This window comes from Pleurodeles waltl, chromosome 11 (assembly GCF_031143425.1).
Source record: "Pleurodeles waltl isolate 20211129_DDA chromosome 11, aPleWal1.hap1.20221129, whole genome shotgun sequence".
NCBI classification, from domain to species: domain Eukaryota; kingdom Metazoa; phylum Chordata; class Amphibia; order Caudata; family Salamandridae; genus Pleurodeles; species Pleurodeles waltl.
Genome location: NC_090450.1, coordinates 284,972,425 through 284,991,525, shown reverse-complemented (window position 1 = coordinate 284,991,525; position 19,101 = coordinate 284,972,425). Strand labels below are relative to the sequence as shown.

At 47.5% G+C, this 19,101-nt stretch overlaps 1 protein-coding gene and 1 pseudogene across 2 annotated transcripts in view; one reads left to right on the top strand and one right to left on the bottom strand.

The window, feature by feature from the left end:
• Positions 1–19,101, bottom strand: part of CLDN18 (claudin 18) — a 74,239-nt gene that overhangs the window by 12,212 nt on the left and 42,926 nt on the right. The gene's annotated exons all lie outside the window — the stretch shown is intronic.
• On the top strand, positions 15,316–15,434 carry LOC138266679 (5S ribosomal RNA; annotated as a pseudogene).

The following is a 19,101-nucleotide window of genomic DNA, read 5'->3' as shown; positions in this document are numbered from 1 at the left end:
GCCCGAACTGCCAGACCAGGTCCTCCCTGGACCGGAAACAAGCATCCTGGGACCGGTTTCAGGGTTTCACCCTTCTTCAGCCAGGCTAGCTTGAATCCAGTGGCACAGTGAGCAAGGGACCCACGTCTGGGCATACCCTTCCCACTTAGGGCAACGTTAGCAACACAAAAGGATGATGGACGGAGTGCTGAACAATGCAAACAGTCACCCCCAGTTGCAGATCTGGGTTTAATCCATCGTTCTTTTGCTCACCACGCCACCCCAGTTTGGACCCAGCCATATGGAAATCAGTCTTGACCCTGTTCCTCGTGGGAACAGTCCAGCCCGAACTGCCAAGCCAGGTCCTCACTGGACCAGAAACAACCATCCTGGGTCCGGTTTCAGGGTTTCACCTTTCATCAGCCAGGCTAGCTTGAATCCAGTGGCACAGTGAGCAAGGGACCCACATCTGGGCATACCCTTCCCACTTAGGGCAACTTTAGCAACACAAAAGGATGATGGACGGAGTGCTGAACAATGCAAACACTCACCCCCGTCACAGATCTGGGTTTAATCCATCGTTCTTTTGCTCACCATGCAACCCCAGGTTGAACCCAGCCATATGCAAATCAGTCTTTACCCTATTCCTCGTGGGGACAGTCCAGCCCGAGCTGCCAAGCCAGGTCCTCACTGGACCGGAAACAAGGATCCTTGAACCGGTTTCAGGGTTTCACCCTTCATCAGCCAGGCTAGCTTGAATCCAATGGCACAGTGAGCAAGGGACCCACGTCTGGGCATACCCTTCCCACTTAGGGCAACGTTAGCAACACAAAAAGATGATGGACGGAGTGATGAACAATGCAAACACTCACCCCCAGTCACAGATCTGGGTTTAATCCATTGTTCTTTTGCTCACCATGCGACCCCAGTTTGGACCCAGCCATATGCAAATCAGTCTTGACCCTGTTCCTCGTGGGAACAGTCCAGCCCGAACTGCCAAGCCAGGTCCTCACTGGACCGGAAACAACCGTCCTGGGACCGGTTTCAGGGTTTCACCCTTCATCAGCCAGGCTAGCTTGAATCCAGTGGCACAGTGAGCAAGGGACCCACATCTGAACATACCCTTCCCACTTACTGCAACTTTAGCAATACAAAAGGATGATGGACAGGGTGCTGAACAATGCAAACGCTCTCCCTCAGTCACAGATCTGGGTTTCATCCATCGTTCTTTTGCCTACCATGCTACCCCAGTTTGAACCCAGCCATATGCAAATCAGTCTTGACCCTGTTCCTCATGGGAACAGTCCAGCCCGAACTGCCAAGCCAGGTCCTCACTGGACCAGAAACAACCATCCTGGGACCGGTTTCAGAGTTTTACCCTTCATCAGCCAGGCTAGCTTGAATCCAGTGGCACAGTGAGCAAGGGACCCACATCTGGGCATACCCTTCCCACTTAGGGCAACTTTAGCAACACAAAAGGTTGATGGACGGAGTGCTGAACAATGCAAACGCTCACCCCTAGTCACAGATCTGGGTTTAATCCATTGTTCTTTTGCTCACCATGCCACCCCTGTTTGGACCCAGCCATATGCAAATCAGTCTTGACCCTGTTCCCCATGGGAACATTCCTGCCCAAACTGCCAAGACAGGTCCTCACTGGACCGGAAACAAGCATCCTGGGACCAGTTTCAGGGTTTCACCCTTCATCAGCCAGGCTAGCTTGAATCAAGTGGCACAGTGAGCAAGAGACCCACGTCTGGGCATACCCTTCCCACTTAGGGCAACTTTAACCACACAAAAGGATGATGGACAGAGTGCTGAACAAAGCAAACACTCACCCCAGTCACAGATCTGGGTTTAATCCATTGTTCTTTTGCTCACCACGCCACCCCAGTTTGGAGCCAGCCATATGCAAATCAGTCTTGACCCTGTTCCTCGTGGGAACAGTCCAGCCCGAACTGCCAAGCCAGGTCCTCACTGGACTGGAAACAACCATCCTGGGACCAGTTTCAGGGTTTCACTCTTCATCAGCCAGGCTAGCTTGAATCCATTGGCACAGTGAGCAAGGGACCCACATCTGAGCATACCCTTCCCACTTACTGCAACTTTAGCAACACAAAAGGATGATGGACGGGGTGCTGAACAATGCAAATGCTCTTCCTCAGTCACAGATCTGGGTTTCATCCATCGTTCTTTTGCTCACCATGCTACCCTAGTTTGAACCCAGCCATATGCAAATCAGTCTTGACCCTGTTCCTCATGGGAACAGTCCAGCCCGAACTGCCAAGCCAGGTCCTCACTGGACCGGAAACAACCATCCTGGGAACGGTTTCAGGGTTTTACCCTTCATCAGCCAGGCTAGCTTGAATCCAGTGGCACAGTGAGCAAGGGACCCACATCTGGGCATACCTTTCCCACTTAGGGCAACTTTAGCAACACGAAAGGATGATGGACGGAGTGCTGAACAATGCAAACGCTCACCCCTAGTCACAGATCTGGGTTTAATCCATTGTTCTTTTGCTCACCATGCCACCCCTGTTTGGACCCAGCCATATGCAAATCAGTCTTGACCCTGTTCCTCATGGGAACATTCCTGCCCAAACTGCCAAGCCAGGTCCTCACTGAACCGGAAACAAGCATCCTGGGACCAGTTTCAGGGTTTCACCCTTCATCAGCCAGGCTAGCTTGAATCCAGTGGCACAGTGAGCAAGAAACCCACGTCTGGGCATACCCTTCCCACTTAGGGCAACTTTAACCACACAAAAGGATGATGGACGGAGTGCTGAACAATGCAAACACTCACCCCCAGTTGCAGATCTGGGTTTAATCCATCGTTCTTTTGCTCACCACGCCACCCCAGTTTGGACCCAGCCATATGGAAATCAGTCTTGACCCTGTTCCTCGTGGGAACAGTCCAGCCCGAACTGCCAAGCCAGGTCCTCACTGGACCGGACACAACCATCCTGGGACCGGTTTCAGGGTTTCACCCTTCATCAGCCAGGCTAGCTTGAATCCAGTGGCACAGTGAGCAAGGGACCCACATCTGGGCATACCCTTCCCACTTAGGGCAACTTTAGCAACACAAAAGGATGATGGACGGAGTGCTGAACAATGCAAACACTCACCCCCGTCACAGATCTGGGTTTAATCCATCGTTCTTTTGCTCACCATGCAACCCCAGGTTGAACCCAGCCATATGCAAATCAGTCTTTACCCTATTCCTCGTGGGGACAGTCCAGCCCGAGCTGCCAAGCCAGGTCCTCACTGGACCGGAAACAAGGATCCTTGAACCGGTTTCAGGGTTTCACCCTTCATCAGCCAGGCTAGCTTGAATCCAGTGGCACAGTGAGCAAGGGACCCACGTCTGGGCATACCCTTCCCACTTAGGGCAACTTTAGCAACACAAAAGGATGATGGACGGAGTGCTGAACAATGCAAACACTCACCCCCGTCACAGATCTGGGTTTAATCCATCGTTCTTTTGCTCACCATGCAACCCCAGGTTGAACCCAGCCATATGCAAATCAGTCTTTACCCTATTCCTCGTGGGGACAGTCCAGCCCGAGCTGCCAAGCCAGGTCCTCACTGGACCGGAAACAAGGATCCTTGAACCGGTTTCAGGGTTTCACCCTTCATCAGCCAGGCTAGCTTGAATCCAGTGGCACAGTGAGCAAGGGACCCACGTCTGGGCATACCCTTCCCACTTAGGGCAACTTTAGCAACACAAAAGGATGATGGACGGAATGCTGAACAATGCAAACACTCACCCCCAGTCATACATCTGTGTTTAATCCATTGTTCTTTTGCTCACCATGCCACCCCAGTTTGGACCCAGCCATAAGCAAATCAGTCTTGACTCTGTTCCTCATGGGAACAGTCCAGTCCGAACTGCCAAGCCTGGTCCTCACTGGACCGGAAACAAGCATCCTGGGACCGGTTTCAGGGTTTTACCCTTCTTCTGCCAGGCTAGCTTGATTCCAGTGGCACAGTGAGCAAGGGACCCACGTCTGGGCATACCCTTCCCACTTAGGGCAACTTTAGCAACACAAAAGGATGATGGATGGAGTGCTGACAATGCAAACAGTCACCCCCAGTTGCAGATCTGGGTTTAATCCATCGTTCTTTTGCTCACCACGCCACCCCAGTTTGGACCCAGCCATATGGAAATCAGTCTTGACCCTGTTCCTCGTGGGAACAGTCCAGCCCGAACTGCCAAGCCAGGTCCTCACTGGACCAGAAACAAGCATCCTGGGACCGGTTTCAGGGTTTCACCCTTCATCAGCCAGGCTAGCTTGAATCCAGTGGCACAGTGAGCAAGGGACCCACATCTGGGCATACCCTTCCCACTTAGGGCAACTTTAGCAACACAAAAGGATGATGGACGGAGTGCTGAACAATGCAAACACTCACCCCCGTCACAGATCTGGGTTTAATCCATCGTTCTTTTGCTCACCATGCAACCCCAGGTTGAACCCAGCCGTATGCAAATCAGTCTTTACCCTATTCCTCGTGGGGACAGTCCAGCCCGAGCTGCCAAGCCAGGTCCTCACTGGACCGGAAACAAGGATCCTTGAACCGGTTTCAGGGTTTCACCCTTCATCAGCCAGGCTAGCTTGAATCCAGTGGCACAGTGAGGAAGGGACCCACGTCTGGGCATACCCTTCCCACTTAGGGCCACTTTAGCAACACAAAAGGATGATGGACGGAATGCTGAACAATGCAAACACTCACCCCCAGTCATACATCTGTGTTTAATCCATTGTTCTTTTGCTCACCATGCCACCCCAGTTTGGACCCAGCCATAAGCAAATCAGTCTTGACTCTGTTCCTCATGGGAACAGTCCAGTCCGAACTGCCAAGCCTGGTCCTCACTGGACCGGAAACAAGCATCCTGGGACCGGTTTCAGGGTTTTACCCTTCTTCTGCCAGGCTAGCTTGATTCCAGTGGCACAGTGAGCAAGGGACCCACATCTGGGCATACCCTTCCCACTTAGGGCAACTTTAGCAACACAAAAGGATGATGGATGGAGTGCTGACAATGCAAACAGTCACCCCCAGTCACAGATCTGGGTTTAATCCATCGTTCTTTTGCTCACCATGCCACTCCAGTTTGGACCCAGCCATATACAAATCAGTCTTGACCCTGTTTCTCATGAGAACAGTCCAGCCCGAACTGCCAGACCAGGTCCTCCCTGGACCGGAAACAAGCATCCTGGGACCGGTTTCAGGGTTTCACCCTTCTTCAGCCAGGCTAGCTTGAATCCAGTGGCACAGTGAGCAAGGGACCCACGTCTGGGCATACCCTTCCCACTTAGGGCAACGTTAGCAACACAAAAGGATGATGGACGGAGTGCTGAACAATGCAAACAGTCACCCCCAGTTGCAGATCTGGGTTTAATCCATCGTTCTTTTGCTCACCACGCCACCCCAGTTTGGACCCAGCCATATGGAAATCAGTCTTGACCCTGTTCCTCGTGGGAACAGTCCAGCCCGAACTGCCAAGCCAGGTCCTCACTGGACCAGAAACAACCATCCTGGGTCCGGTTTCAGGGTTTCACCTTTCATCAGCCAGGCTAGCTTGAATCCAGTGGCACAGTGAGCAAGGGACCCACATCTGGGCATACCCTTCCCACTTAGGGCAACTTTAGCAACACAAAAGGATGATGGACGGAGTGCTGAACAATGCAAACACTCACCCCCGTCGCAGATCTGGGTTTAATCCATCGTTCTTTTGCTCACCATGCAACCCCAGGTTGAACCCAGCCATATGCAAATCAGTCTTTACCCTATTCCTCGTGGGGACAGTCCAGCCCGAGCTGCCAAGCCAGGTCCTCACTGGACCGGAAACAAGGATCCTTGAACCGGTTTCAGGGTTTCACCCTTCATCAGCCAGGCTAGCTTGAATCCAGTGGCACAGTGAGCAAGGGACCCACGTCTGGGCATACCCTTCCCACTTAGGGCCACTTTAGCAACACAAAAGGATGATGGACGGAATGCTGAACAATGCAAACACTCACCCCCAGTCATACATCTGTGTTTAATCCATTGTTCTTTTGCTCACCATGCCACCCCAGTTTGGACCCAGCCATAAGCAAATCAGTCTTGACTCTGTTCCTCATGGGAACAGTCCAGTCCGAACTGCCAAGCCTGGTCCTCACTGGACCGGAAACAAGCATCCTGGGACCGGTTTCAGGGTTTTACCCTTCTTCTGCCAGGCTAGCTTGATTCCAGTGGCACAGTGAGCAAGGGACCCACGTCTGGGCATACCCTTCCCACTTAGGGCAACTTTAGCAACACAAAAGGATGATGGATGCAGTGCTGACAATGCAAACAGTCACCCCCAGTCACAGATCTGGGTTTAATCCATCGTTCTTTTGCTCACCATGCCACTCCAGTTTGGACCCAGCCATATACAAATCAGTCTTGACCCTGTTTCTCATGAGAACAGTCCAGCCCGAACTGCCAGACCAGGTCCTCCCTGGACCGGAAACAAGCATCCTGGGACCGGTTTCAGGGTTTCACCCTTTTTCAGCCAGGCTAGCTTGAATCCAGTGGCACAGTGAGCAAGGGACCCACGTCTGGGCATACCCTTCCCACTTAGGGCAACGTTAGCAACACAAAAGGATGATGGACGGAGTGCTGAACAATGCAAACACTCACCCCCAGTCACAGATCTGGGTTTAATTCATCGTTCTTTTGCTCACCATGCCACCCCAGGTTGAACCCAGCCATATGCAAATCTTTACCCTATTCCTCATGGGAACAGTCCAGCCCGAACTGCCAAGCCAGGTCCTCACTGGACCGGAAACAAGGATCCTTGAACCGGTTTCAGGGTTTCACCCTTCATCAGCCAGGCTAGCTTGAATCCAGTGGCACAGTGAGCAAGGGACCCACGTCTGGGCATACCCCTCCCACTTATGGCAACTTTAGCACCACAAAAGGATGACTATTCATGTGTGTGCACTGGAATGGCTTTTATCAAAGTATTTAACACAAAAAGAATAGCGAGTATCAAACAGCAATAGCCTCAGTGCTATTCTAATTAGATGAAGGAGATCTCTCTGTTAGGAAAATAAATCATCACCTACAGCTTGTGGTGTGCTTCATCATAGCACTTTTCCCACAACCAAGACACATGTTTGTGTTAGGAAGGGCTCTTCCATGTAGTGGGAGTTTAGAATACTATAATTAGGGATCAGAATAATTGAAACATATTTACAGTTAAAACTGCCTAGGGCATCATCCTGCACCGTTACTTCATTCAGGTGGAACCTGACAGGATTGAAAGAAGAAGACAACAGATAGGATGGAAGTGGATAATTAATGCCCCATCATCCTTGATAATTACTAGTCAACATAGTTCGTCTGGACACTAGTGTCCAACTGGATCAGCGGCCTTCATCAGAATCTAAGATCTCCCTATACCTGTCATGTCCCTGAGTAACTCAGTCATGTATGTGGACAGGCATCAAAACTCACACAAATAGCAAAAAATACCTGCTCAATTGTTTGCCACTGAATTTTTCTGTAGGCAAAACAACATTGAAGAACCTTGGCTACCAATATAGACACCTAGGCCCTCAATATGAGTTTGGCGGACGGCAGAAGCCACCCACCAAATTCATACTGCCAAGGGACCGCTTGTGCGGTCCAAGCATCGCCAGCCCTATTTGGAGTTCACGACAGGGCCCGCGGGTGGAAACAGCAGTGTGGTGAACAGGGCCTTAACATTGCAGCCGGCTCGTAATTGAGCTGGCGGCAATGTGGCAGTGCAGCGGGTGCAGCAGCACCCGTCGCGCATTCCACTGCCCGCAATTCGGGCAGTGGAATGCATGACAGGGCTGTGCATGGGGGCCTCTCACTGCCTATGCTAAGTGCAAGGACAGTGCAGGGGCACCCAAGGGAACCCCAGTGCTCCCATTCCGCCAGGCTTTCCATGGTGGCAGAACTGCTGTGAAAAGGCTGGCTTTATGGGGACACGTAATCCAGAGGGCAGCACTGCTTGCGGATTACAACTGCCGGGACCGCCAGACTGCCGGCAACCTGGCGGAGGACGGTCTAACTGTGGTGGGTCCGTCGCAGTCTCAAGACTCGTAATCAGGGACATAGTAGTTAGTATAGGGAACTTCAATCATGCATTATTGAGTAACGCTCAGCACAGAGTGAGTCACTGCACAAAAAAGTGACAAAAGTGTGGAGGAAAAACAAGGTCCTCTTGCACAAATAAGGAACTTTCGTATTCGTGGAATTTAGGGGGACCATCTCCCTGTTGTTACACACTATGGGATAAAAAAAGCTGCATTCAGTATAAATTAAAGGTTACATTTAGCTGTGTAATCTTACTTAAAGATAGGACTGCACTTGGCCCCAATACATGGCTTTTGTATGTATCGTTAGGACGGTATGGTAACACTCAATGGAAACCAATTTTTTGTTAAAAGTAGTTGTAAAGGTAACTAGTCCCAAACAAAAATAATTGTGCGTGTCATGAGAACGAGTGACAATTCTCTATGTCATCCTATATTATACATCCTGTAGTAATGGTAGTAATCGAAATATCCAACAAAAGCCCGTATCTGTCAGTGGTTAGTGAGATTTGACATCATTTTTTTCACTGTATATTGTTTCTGTGTTCACTGATACGTATTAAATTCCAACATACCTAAGACCACAGGGGCATGCAATCAGATAAATCACATTCTCGGAATTACAGGTAGTATGTTGATTCAGACCTCAAGGTGAGTTCAAGTCAAGTATGTTATTTTTGATGACCAATGCAAGGTGTCAAGTACTGCAGTTCCCACATGGGTGGTGCGTATTACTAGACAACAAACTCCAGTAGGGTATGGTCTGATTGTGGTTTGCTTACTAAGGGTCTAGTACGGACCACAATATTGTGCAGGTTTGCACTTGTTTTTAATAAGAACATTGGTTTGTGTAAAATCAGACTGTTAAACTCACTGTATACCAGTAATTGATGATCACTTTTTCATAATACTGAATGCTTTAGTATGGTTTGTCACTCATAGGAGTCATTCCTCAGATGTTTTGTGGGGTTCTCAAGTAGGCACTACTGGTGATTTTTCCCAGCTTGTTTGGATGCCCTCCTTGTAATATGCACTGGTAATCATGCCTTGCCAGTTTTGCTGCTAGTGCACTATCTTCAATATCAGCAGCAGCTCCTCCGTTAGGGCGGAGGAGCGTTTCCCCCTGCCAGCAACAGACGCTCCATCATGTTTATTATCATTTTGTTTGTTAAAAGGGCGGGCCACGAGGGGTGACGAGCAGTGATGGAGTGCACTGTGCACTCCGCTCAGTGCGCATGTATGTTTGGCCGGCCGTCTTGGGCCGGCCAAACACACATGCGCAGTAGGCTCTCTCTAGCCCAGCCACACAGTTGCTGGGCTGGAGAGTGCATTGACAGGCTCCCACTCCCACTCTGCCAGGGAGCACCCTGGCTGGGCACTCTCAGCCAATCCGAATGCTGCTTTAAGCAGCATTAGGATTGGCCGCAGGGCAGGCTGGGAGCCTCTGCCAGCCTGCAGTGATGGGAGAAAGAGGAGCGGTGCAGCGGATCAGGTATGTTTTCATTTTTAAAAATAGTTTTTATTACATTTTATCCTCTCCCACCCCACCCACATCCCAGCGCACCGCACCCCGTGCCCCACCCGAGCGAAGGGAGCCGCTACTGTTCAATATCTTAATCAGTGACGGAAGCATTGATATGGCTTTCCAAAAGGTACAGGCCGATCAGAAGATTTTCCCTCATGATGTGAGGGTGAAAGGTCTTGAATGATAGTAGTCTATCTTTGCCGGTGAGTTTGTGATAGACCTTTGTATCAAGGAATCTGTCTCTGAATACAATCATTAGGTCAGGGAATGCTAATACTGATTTAGACATAGTATGTGTGTACTTTAAAAACGTGTTTCATCCATTAAGCAAACTTAATTAATTCCACTGCCTATGAGGCCTGCCATGCCTGATGAGCAGGATGTAATCTGTGTACTGGCACCATGATTTGATATTGACCTCAAATGGGTTCCGGTCAGAATAAATAAAATCACCATCAAATGTTTAACTACAAAGACAGGCCAAGCTTGGCGCAAAAGTGTTGCCTATTGTTGTTCCATGTATTTGGAGTACAAAGGCTCATTCATTTCAAAGAAATGTTGAGCGAGGGCAATTCTTACCAAACTAAGGGGGTTATTACAACTTTGGAGGAGGTGTTAATCCATCCCAAAAGTGACAGTAAAGTGACGGATATACCAGCAGCCGTATTACGAGTCCATTATATCCTATGGAACTCATAATACGGCTGGTGGTATATCCGTCACTTTACTGTCACTTTTGGGATGGATTAACACCTCCTCCAAAGTTGTAATAACCCCCTAAGTATGAGTTGTTTAGGGCCATAATAGTCCCAACCAGAGCTACATAAAAGTTCCTCAATTACACCTAGTGTTTTTCTATGGGAATGCTGGTATACAGTGATTGGCTATTTAAACCGATAAACAATTCCAAACCTTGATTAAAGAGCATTTTGTTGTTGTCATTGAGAACTCCTATGTATTTTTCAGAAAATAGGACATTATTTCAACTAATGGCTTCAAGAAATAATTTAAAAATTGTGATAATGGTTCCTGGATGGAGCCTCTTCCAGAAACAATTGGACGGCCAGGTGTTGGCCTAATGGATTTATGGATTTTCTAGAGGGCGTGAAAATAAGATGTCTAAGGATCTGTGTTCACTTAATAGGCTACTTCATTTGTTGAGAACCACTTGTTAACCATAGTCATGTCCACTGTTTCCTTCATTGGGTTGTGTGGTTAAGTAACGCTGTCTGTGTTCAGAACTTTGTAATTCCTAGTGTTGACAAGTAGGGATAACCATTCCTCTTAGCAGGTTTCCTTAGTTTGGAGAATGATGGCTCCACCTTTATCAGCTGGTTTCAGTAACATATTAGGACTGGACCTCAGTTCATCTAAAGTTGTTTTCCCTTTTCTGTTCAGATTATGAAAGAAAGATATATTAGATATTTCCATTGCTTGCATGTCATCTCTTACCACCTGTTCAAAGGCAAGCACCTCCGTGGGTATGTTAGTGCCTGAAGGGAGGAAAAATGGTTTGTTGTTGAGTCCAGTATTCCCTTTGTCATATGTATCTCTTCCAGAATCAGAATAAATACAGGTACACAAACACAAGATACAATTTTGATGTCTCTCTGAGGTTTATTAGATTTAGATCGAGTAAACAGCTCCTTAAAGTCTAAAATGTCTTTATTAGTTTCCTCCCAATGTTTTTCTTGAATTCACCAAGTTGGATTTGGGTTTTTAGCTTGTCAAAGTTTAAAAAATAAACATTCAAAGATGTCCACCCATATAATGTGTGGGGTGGCAGTCTTCCTGAAATGTTTTTGGCCATCCCTAGATTGTCACACATTATTTTGCTATTCACTAATGACCGAGCTGACAAAAATCTCTGGAGTGCACTTCTTAGTCCAAAGAAGACATTTTGTATTTCTCTATGTGAGGTCCCTAAAAGGAGATTAGCATGTTGAAAGCACAGGTTTAAAAATAGTCACAGCAATGAAATGAAAACATTTTGTCAGCTCAGTCATTAGTGAAAAGCAAAACACATATGCATGCATGTACCCAGAGAGATGTCTTTGAATGGGTCTGACATACTCTGGCTTTTTTTGTTTAATAAAGAGTGCCAAATCAAACAACCAGTGGCAAAGCCAACAGCTCGGCAGTCTCATATTGAATGCCAGACATATATTTTGCCGACGCTTATTTCAATTGTCACCACCATAGTGTCAGTTCAAACATGTGATAAGATCATTGCATAATAGTATATTTAATGCGTGAAATACACGCAGGGGGGTTAGTTCTAGAAAAATTCACTGTTTGATAGGTAGTTTGTACATCTAACATGCAATAATTTTGATCTTATAATGGTTCTCCATGCAAACCATCATCTAAGATGAATCTTCACTGCCTTCCAATTTGAGATCTAATCTACACATGCTTGAAATAAGTTTCTAATTTTCACCCAACTGAACTCCATGGTCCCACCCAGCCTACATTTGCATCAATATTCAGATCTAAACTACACTTATATTATACTTAAGATCTATTTTGCACCTAATTAAACACAAGGTCTAACGTCCACTTCCTTAAATGATAAAGTCTAACCCTAATTACTTTAACCTCAGAGTATGTTACAATAACTTTAACCTTCAAGCGCAACCAACACTTATTTGTTCTTTGTTTGGGGTAAGTTTACAAGGGAGTAATCCAGCCTTCTGAGTCTCCTAAGTATGTAAAACCATTAATCTAGTCCTGCTGTTATTTTTGGAGTTGACTAAGTGTCATACAATTGCTTGAAACTCCTTGAATATAATCTTAAGAAGCTGCATCTCTTAAGCATGGTAGTATACATTATGCCTTCTTAAATCCCCACAACACAACAAATTAAATAAAATACTGAGAAAAAAGCAATAAAATATTAATATCACACATGGCTTGTGGGTCGAGCTTCAGAAATTTACAGTCAGGTCCACCATCTGAGACCATCCTCGAGCCCAAGAAACATGCCACATCAACTTTCCAAGAATGACTGTTAGTCAGATCCAAGGGTACATATGCACCAACACACACATTAACAGTCATATATCAATCAATCAATCAGGATTTATAAAGCATGACTAATCACCCAATATGGTATCCAGGCGTGTGCAGGTCCTGAAGGCTTTTCAAACAGCCAGTTCTTGAGGGCCATTCGGAATTCCGGAAGTGAGGTGATGGTCTGGAAGTGCGTGCGGAGGCTGTTTCAGGCTTTGTCTGCAATGTAAGAGAAGACGTGTCCTCCACTTCTGCTTTGGTAGATGCAGTGAGTATGGGCTAGTGAAAAGGAGGCAGAACGTAGTCTTCTTTATGGTTGGTGGAAGTTCAGATGGTGGTTAATGTACGCTGGTTCTTGGTTGTGTAGAGCCTTGTGTGTGTGGGTCATCAGCTTGAATTGGCATCTCTTCTGTACAGGAAGCCAGTGGAGTTACCTGAGGTGGGGTGTGATGTGAGTTCATCCGAGAAGGCCGAGGATGAGTCTGGCTGCAGCGTTCTTTATGGTCTGAATTCTCTGTAGGAGGTGTGTGGCGATGTCTACATAGAGGGCGTTGCCGTAGTCCAGTTTGTTGGTGAGGAGGGCATGTGTCACAGTGCAGCTCATATGTAGGGGTAGCCACTTGAAGATCTTGCGTAGCATGCGCAAAGTGAGGACGCAGGTAGAGGAGACAGCGTTGATCTGTCATTTCATGGTGAGCTTGTTGTCAATGATGATTCTGAGGTTCCTGGTTTGGTCGGAGTGAGTGGGTGTGGGTTCTAGGTCTGATGGTCACCAGGAGTCATTCCATGTGTTGCTGCTGTTGCCAAAGATCAGTTCTTCTGCCTTGTCTGTGTTCAGCTGCAGGCAGTTGTTCTTCATCCGGGCAGAAACACTTGTCATGGGTCTGTGGAAGTTGGTTCTATTGGTGCAGGGGATGTTGGCGAGTGAGTGGATGAGTTGGGTGTCATCTGCGTCCGAAATTATGTTGAGAGCATGGGATATGACGATGTTGGCTAGCAGGGTCATATATGCTTTGAAGAGCATGGGTGTTAGAAATGGGGTCTGTGGTTGGCAGAGGTATGCACCCTTGTTCAAGTAGGGACCACAATCCTAATCAGGGTAAATCACAACGCAATCCTAATTATCCTATACCCACCCTCTGGTAGCAGTGAGGCTTAACGTAGAAGGCAATGTGTAAAGTATTTGTGCAATAAATCATACAGTAACACAGTGAAAAAAACACAAAAATATAGCACATAGGTCTGGATAAATAGATCACACTTATCTGAATAAAATACTCTTGAAAGGATGAAAATCCAATGTACGCAAGCAAAGTTATGAATTTCTAAAGATTGAATCCAATTAAAGCGCCTAGGAAACACAATAGCTCCAACTGGGGCTATCCCATCGTTTTTGACTAAGTTGTTCCTAACAATCCGACACCACCGGTGCCGGTTACAGAGTCACATGGACCTCAAGGTACAGTAACATTTGGAAACGAAGAACAAGGACGTCGCACAGAGTTGGAAAGAGGTGTTGTTGGAGTCGGTATGGTGTCAGTCCCTTACGACTTCCGAGGAGAGAGGCGTTTGGTCCTCACTACGGAGCAGCTGAAGCAGAGGCTTTGGTTTCATCCAGATTCAGGAGGAGATGATGTGGCATAGTTCGCAATGCGTCGATTCCCTGTGACCCGGTGACCTGGTCCGTCAGGACGTGATGTGTCGACCTTGCAGTGTCGCGATGACACTGAGTGACGTCAGTGGAGTTGCTGCAATATCAGACTCGCATTGCAGGCTGCAGTTGTTGCGAGCAGCAGGGGCCACAGAGCAGGAGCAGGTCGTTGGCGTTGCTGAAGTCATTCCGGAGTCACTAGAGTAGGGTACTAGCAAAAAGCTAGCAGTTGAAGTCTTTGCTGTCCCTGACTCTTCAGAAGAGGAGGAAAACTCAATGCAAACCCTTGGAGAGCACTTTTGGAGGAAGGCAGAGTCGTTCCAGTACAGTAGGAGGCCAGCAGGGTAACAACAGGGCAGCAGCAGGGCAGCATTCCTTCTCAGTAAAGCAGTCCAGAGAGTCCTTTGGCAGCCAGGCAAGTCTTCTGACAGAGTTCAGGTGCAGGTCCAGAAGTGTCTGAGTTGGTTGGGTCAGAGACCCAGTTCATATACGCAAAAATGCCTTTGAAGTGGGGGAGACTTAAAAGAGTGGTTTTGAAGTCCACAAGATCCCCTTTCAGCCCAGTCTTGTATGCCAGGGTCCTTGTGGGAAATTATCAGTCTTTTGTGTGAGAGCAGGCTACTGGCCTTTGAAATGTAAGCGTCAGGCCTTCCACCCTTCCAGCCCAGGAAGACCCATTCAGTATGCAGGTGAATGCAGATGTGACTGAGTGTCTTGTGTTTGTGATCATCTGGGTGAAATGCACAAGGGAGCTGTCAACCAGCACAGACCAGACTATGATTGGAGACAGGCTGTAAGGCACAGATGGTTTTAAGTGCAGAGAAATGCTCACTTTCTAAAAGTGGCACTTCTGGCCATACTAAATATGACCTGGGTATCCCTTTCAGATCAGAATCTACCACTCAAAAAGTATATGAGGGCAGTCCTAATGCTTTTCTATGAAAGGAGCAAGCCTCACTGCAGCGGAAAACGAATTTAGAAGTTTTTCACTAGCAGGACATACAAAACATATATGTATATTTCCTGCCTTTTAGCTACAAAGTACCCTTGCCCTATGGGTTACCTACGGCCATACCACCCTGAATGCACCCGATGTCTTCTGATCTCAGAAACAAAGCTGGGTCAGGCCTGGTTAGTACTTGGATGGGAGACCGCCTGGGAATACCAGGTGCTGTAGGATAGGCAAATGAATGCAGATGTGACTGAGTGTCCTGTTGTGGTTGTCTGGGTAAAATGCACAAGGGAGCTGTCAACCAGCACAGATCAGACGTTGATTGGAGACAGGCTGTAAGGCACAGATGGGTTTAAGTGCAGAGTAATGCTCACTTTCTAAAAGTGGCACTTCTAAAACAGTACTATAACATCCAACCTCACCAATAAGCAGGATTTTCAAATACCATTCTGGTCATTCTAAATATGACCTGGTTACCCTCTTTCAGATCATAATCTACCACTCAAAAAGTTTATGAGGGCAGTCCTAATGCTAGTCTATGAAAGAAGCCGGCCTCACAGTAGTGGAAAACGAATTTAGGAGTTTTTCACTACCAAGACATATAAAATACATATGTACATGTCCTGCCTTTTACCTACATAGCACCCTCCCATATGGGTTACCTAGGGCCTTCCTAAGGGATGACTTATATGTAGCAAAAAGGGGAGTGTAGGGCTCAACAAGTACATTTAAATGCCAAATCAAAGTGTCAGTGAAACTGCACACACAGGTCTTGCAATGGCAGGCCCGAGACCTGGTTAATGGGCTACTTATGTGGGTGATTCAATCAATGCTGCAGGCCCACTAGTAGTATTTAATTTACAGATCTTGGGCACATGTAATGCACTTTACTAGGGACTTAGAAGGAAACCAAACATGCCAATTGGGGATAAACCAATGTTACCATGTTTAAGGGAGAGAGCATATGCACTTTAGCACTGGCTAGCCATGGTAAAGTGTGCAGAGTTCTAAAACCAACAAAAATAGTGTCAGTAAAGTGGAAGGAGGCAGGCAAAAAGTTGGGGGCTGTTAGGTCTAACAATTGGGCTGACGGATGAGCCCTGGGTGACACTGCAGGTGATCTCCTTGGGTTCTGAGTTGAAAGGTGGGAGGTGGATCCTCTGAGTTCTTCTGGTGAGGAAGGAGATGATCCATCCATATGTGTCCCCTTGGATGTGATGTGGTGGAGATTTTTGATCAGCATGTGGTGGGATATGATGTTGAAGGCTGCCGAGAGGTCAAGGAGGATTAAAACTGCTGTTTCTTCTCAGTTGAGGAGGGTTCAGATGTCATCTGTGGCTTCCATGAAGGCAGTGTCAGTGCTGTGATTGCTGTGGAAACCAGACTGGGAGGCGTTGAGTACCTCGTTATGCTCCAGGTATGCCATGAGTTGTTTGTTGATGATCTTTTCTAGTACCTTTGATGGGAATGGAAGAAGTGAGATTAGCCGGTAGTTTTTGGGTTTGATGGGGTCAGCGGAGGGTTTTTTAAGGAGTGGTCTGACTTTGGTGTGTTTTCAGGCCTCAGGAAATGTTGCGGTGGTGATCGAGGTGTTGATAAGGGTGGTGAGTTCTTGGCCGATCCTTTGGTTTCCAAGTTTGAAGATGTGGTGCAAGCATTGGTCTGTGGAAGCTCCAGAGTAGATGGATTTCATGGTGAAGGTGAAATCCTGAGTGGAAAGGATGTTCCGGGTGGCCAGTGTGTGGTATATATCAGTTATGGTGGTGGTGTATCTTTCGAGGAGGTCCGTAGGTTTGAATTGAGGTTTGAAGTTTCTGTATATGGTTGTGATCTTGTCGTAAAAGAGGTGGGCAAGGGTGTTGCACGCTTCGGTGCTGTCTTTGCAGTCAACTGGGTTGGAGAATTCCTTAATGATGTTGAAAAGTTCCTTGGTGTTGGCACTGGTATGCGGCAAGGGCTGTCTTCTTTGTTGCTCTTATCATGCGGTAATAGAGGATAAGGAAGGTCTTGAAGGCTGCTCTGTCGGAGGTGTCCTTGCTGGAGTACCATCTCCTCTCCAGATGTTTGCTGTCTCATTTCACTGTTCTGAGTTCCTGGGTGTACCAGCTAGCTTTTTTGAAGGATTTTCTCTGGGTGTTGCTCTTGATGAGGACAATACTGCTGCTGCAATTAGTGATCCAGGCATTGACGTTTTGCACTCCCTGTTTGAGGTTGGTTGTGGTAGTGGAGCTGGAGGTGTTGAGGGCATCCGACCAGCTGGTCTCTGAGATTTTTTCCACCTCTGGGGGGAGTGCTGGTGATCTTGAGGGTGGAGGTGCGGGGCTGGAGATGCTGAAGTGGATGATGGAGTGATTAGTCCATGTGAATTCTGTGACATGGCTGCATTTCACACAGTTGCTGGAGGTGATAATGGGTCCAGGGTGTGTCCTGCAGTGTGTGTAGAGTCATGGATGATCTGGGTCAATCTGAGGCTGCTCATACTGTTGAGGAGGGGTGCATTGTTGTTGGGGTTGTCAATGTGGAAATGTAGGTCGCCAATGAAGATGTAGTCCTTGGAGTCTAAGGCTAAGGCCACAATGAAGTCTGTAATGGTATTGCAGAAGCTGGAGCATGGGCCTGGCAGTTGGCATGGAAGGGTGCCTCTGATGGTTGTTTTGTCATGTGAGTGGAATTTTCAAGGGGGTGGTGGTGTTGTCCATGGTGGTGGTGCACTGTATATTCTCTTTGTGGATGATGGCTGTTCCTCCTTCTGGATTGGTGGTGCACTCCTGGTGAGTGATTTACATCCATCGGGGATCGCTGTGCCAATGACTGGGGCAGATATGGGGTTGAGCCAGGTCTCTGTGAGGGTGACAATGTCAGGTGCGAAGGTGGCAATGAGGTCCCATAATTCGGTGGAATGCTTGCATAGAGAATGTGCGATGAGAAGGGCGCTTGTGATTTGGTGTTTTTGTTCAGGTGGTGTCTGTGGTATGTTCGGAGTGAGGCTAGTGGTGTTTATGCTGTGGAAAGGTGACGTGCCAGTGAGTGCAGATGAAAGGCTCTAACGTGGAGCATGGGTCCGTGCGGTGGCAGTGTTTGTTGCGGCATCCAGGGTCGAGGGTGTAGAGCTCGCCATGGTATATCTTCGGGTGAAAGGAGGGCCATGGGTCGTGGCGCTGGGAGCAGTCCAGGCACAGATGGGCACCGATGGGCTTGCCTTTGGTGCACCTTTGGGGTGCGGCATTAAGTGGGTCATGGAGTTGGTGGGGCTTCTGTTAGCAGGCAGAATGGTGAGTGGGAAAACCCAGGCATCTGCGGTGTCACTGGATCAGTCTGGAACAAGCAGGAATTGGAAGCCAGAGGAAAGTGGCAGGCTAGGTGTCAAGGTGCCTACTCTGTGACATGCATGAACAATGCACATGCCCAGGAAACATAAAAAAGTTATTGTATACCAGGTTGTATGTATGCATATGTCACACCATGAATTATTTGACACTGACACCAACAATACAAGTGTGCATGTCCTACATATGCATTTGTAAAATACATGAGAGGGCAGAATAGGCATTCAAAATATGTATATTCTATTATGATTGTGTAAGATAGATAGCAATGTTTTATCAAAACTTCTTGATAAGGTGGAAATGAACAATGACAATGGATGGATTCTGTCTGTCAAGTTGAAGCTCTTCAAATGTACAAATCTACTTTTCAGCAGAGCTTCTGGAACGGTTTATGGTCATGTCTTTAGATGGGAGAGTTAAGGTTGTTTGAATTTGGGGACAAAGCCACCAAGTTCTTAACTTTAAGAAGAAACCCCACAAACAGTTTGAAACACATACCTGGTCACCTTAGCAGTCTCAAGTGAAAACTAGGTGGGAAAGAGATGATGTGTTGGTGAAAAATATTTTCA